The 3,361-nt window shown below is 44.2% G+C and overlaps 1 pseudogene; it reads right to left on the reverse strand.

The window, feature by feature from the left end:
- Positions 1-308: 308 nt before the first annotated feature.
- LOC102825773 overlaps positions 309-3,361 on the reverse strand; it is a 16,279-nt pseudogene continuing 13,226 nt past the window's right edge.

Raw genomic sequence — 3,361 nt, forward strand, 5'->3', positions numbered from 1 at the left:
AGTCTGCCTTTGAAACACCCCCAACTCACCCACTGAAGGTGTTGCACTATTTGGAGGAGTGTCCTGGATGGTGGTGCCATGTGAGGGGCCTATAAGCATGCCACTGTGGGTATGTATTGGAGGAGTACCACTGGCCCCAGAGGAAGTCATGCTCCTGAACTAACTGGGAGAGCACAAAAAGACAAGACTGCTGGCTTGAGTGGTGCTAGTAAGAGTTATTTACAAGGCCAGAAGATCCGGTTGTGGAAATAAAATTTTCAGTTGATGCTACGGATATTTGTAGACACTGTGAGAAGAAACATCATTTCCTAGAAGTAAGAGGTAGGGAAGAAAAAAAAAAATGGCAGAGATCTGGTCTGATCCTCGTTCTTCTCATGTTCTTTTTGGCCAGACACTAGGGTGTATGCTTCCTGAACCAACAGACATGGGTCCCTCATGGCCCCTGTATGGCTTCTGCCTTGGATCCAGTCAAGCTGGAGTGGCAATCATCAGCAAGTCTTTCAGAGGAATGTCCTGGCTGGGAGCACTCTGCAAGAGGAGGAGGGAGAATACACCCAGCTGTCTCTTCTCTCCAGAGCTTCAGCTGTGGAAGGACTCCCAGGGCAGAGAGGGGGTTTGTGACTGGTTATTCAGCACCAACTTTGGGTTACAATGAGCCGGGAACCAGGAGAGTTTCCACCTCAGCTGAAGCTTAGTGAAGAGATGTGACATTAGATGCTTCTTCTTCGTGTCATTCTTTACCAAAGTCCAGTTTGAGTTCATATGCTCCCAGAAGCTCTGGGATTTTGTAGGCACAGGAGTTTTCAGCATTTTCTTCTGGATGAAGTGCTGGGGGATCTGCTGCTGCTTGTACTGAAAGAAGACCATTCTGTTCATCTCTGGGCTGCTGCACTCAGAACTGGCTTTCAGGGTTAGGTTTGGCAGAACCTTGGGGAAGGTTGAAACCACAGTGCCAGTGAATATGTTCACTGTAGAGATGGACTTGGTCCCCTGCATCCTGGAGTTGGATTTACTGAGCTCAAGCCCAGAGTCACTGAAGCATGAAGTCTTTAGGTCGGGTACAGACCTGTACTACCTTGCAGATGAATGCCTGGGAAGAGCAGGACCAGCCTGTCTTTGGTGCCTTCTTGCCGAGACTGCAGTCTGTCTCATTTTTCTTTACATCGCTGACATTCAAAAGTCAGTCAGGTGTGCAAGACACTGCTGTCAGTGGCAAGGGGTGCTGGGAAGGAGGAAATCTAACACAGTCCATGGAAACCCAGCTCTGTTCACTTCCGGATTCATCAGCACCCAAGAGTAGGTGTTGTTTGGAGGCAAGAGTGGTGGCCTCAGGCTGCTGCCTCGGTTTCTGCTGCAAGCTCCCCATGTGCTTGCTCTCCTGCTGATTCCCCCTGCATCTCTGTTTTCTTCTCTTTTTTTTCGGAAGGCTCTTTTCTCTTGTTTTAGCCTCAGCTCCTGGATCAACTGCTGGCTTTACAGCTTTTGAGATCTGGAAGAGGGAGTTGTTGTCCTGGAAGAACTTGTCATACTTTTCTGAATTCAGACTGGGATAAATTAGCCGGAATCCTCCATGGTTTTCCTTCTCATATTTCTAGGTTTTCTCTAACCACACAGCCTGGAAACCCTTGACTTCTTCAATCCTGGTCTCCTGAGAATGACATTGTTGCAGGAACCGTCCCTGCTGTCTTTCCTCTTCCAAGAGTTTCTTTTTGTCACAGGTTCCCAGGTTGATCAGAACCAAAGTGTCATACAGCAAACAGTGCTTCACCTCCTTATCCAACCAGGAGTTGGTGGAGAAGTAGTTGACCTCCAGCAGCCAGAGTTTGAGCTTTCAGTCCAACAAAATATCAAAGTCCAGGATTTCAAAGCAGGCACTCTTGAGTGTGTAGTTAGGGAAGCAGGTGTGGTAGTTGTGCTATATGGTTGCGTGAGCCGAGATGATTGTCTTGATGATGACATCCTCGATATCTCTCCATATCTGTTCTACATTGTAGCCATGGGTCTCCATGTGGATGTTGAAGGTGGAAAGTTTCTGGAAATGCAGTTGGCCTCATTCTGGGAAGGAAGTAGTTTGGGTAGGTCAGGTCATCTGTATGAGAATCATATTGTTGCAATGGTTTTACTTCTTTAGAGAAATCAAGTCAAGATTTGAATTTTTTTCCTCTTTCAGTTCTTCCCTAGACCTAACTTCCAAAGACCTAACTCCAGGTCTTTGCACATTTCATTATAATATTTGACATTGTCTTCTCAAGCTGATCTTTGGAGTTTTCTGTTCAGCTCTTGTACCTCCTCACTTTTCCCATTTGCACCAAAAGAAGGTAGAAGGAACACACACAGTCACCACACCAAAAAGAAATGGCCAATGTTTAACCATTTCAAGAGATAGCATATAATCAAGAGCCAATGATCCCGAAGGAAGAAATCCAAGGTACATTGAAATTATTGGCAAAGAACAAGGCACAGGAAATTAAAATCTTTCAACAAAGTGATGTGGCACTGAAGGCACTAACTCATCTATGCCAAGAAATTTGGAAGACAACTAACTGGCTATCCTACTAGAAGAGATCTGTATTTTTGCCCATTCCAAAGAGAGGTGACCCAATGGAATGCTGAAATCATTGGACAATGTCATTGACATCCCATGTGAGTAAAGTTTTACTAAAGATAATGCAAAAATGGCAGCAACCATACATTGACAGAGAACTTACAGAGGTTCAAGCTAGTTTCAGAAGAGGACACGGAACAAGGGATATCATGTTTGATGTTAGATGGATCTTGGCTGAGAGCAGAGAATACCAGAAAGATGTTCACCTATGCTTTATTGACTACTCAAAGGCTTTCGATTGTTTGGATCATGACAAGCTATGGACAACATTGCTAAGTATCACTATTCCAGAACACCTAATTGTGCTCATGAGGAACCTGTACATAGATCAAGAGGCAGTTTTTTGAACAGAACATGGGAACACCGACTGGTTTAAAATTAGAAAACATGTGTACCAGGGTTATATTCTTTCACCATACTTATGCAATCTGTATACTGAACAAATAATCTGAGAAGCTAGATTATATGAAGAAAAACATGGCATCAGGATTTGAGGAAGACTCATTAACAACCTAACTGACACATAATCAAATACATTGACAGAGAACTTCCAGAGGTTCAATCTGGATTCAGAAGAGGCCTTGGAACGAGAGATATCATTGCTGATGTCCGATGGATCTTGGCTGAAAGCAGAGAATACCAGAAGGATGTTTACCTATGCTGTATTGACTACGCAAAGGCTTTCGATTGTGTGGATCATGACAAGCTATGGACAACATTGAGAAGTATGAGTATTCCAGAACACTTAATTGTACT

This window comes from Chrysochloris asiatica, unplaced genomic scaffold (genome assembly GCF_000296735.1).
Source record: "Chrysochloris asiatica unplaced genomic scaffold, ChrAsi1.0 scaffold00118, whole genome shotgun sequence".
Lineage (NCBI taxonomy): Eukaryota > Metazoa > Chordata > Mammalia > Afrosoricida > Chrysochloridae > Chrysochloris > Chrysochloris asiatica.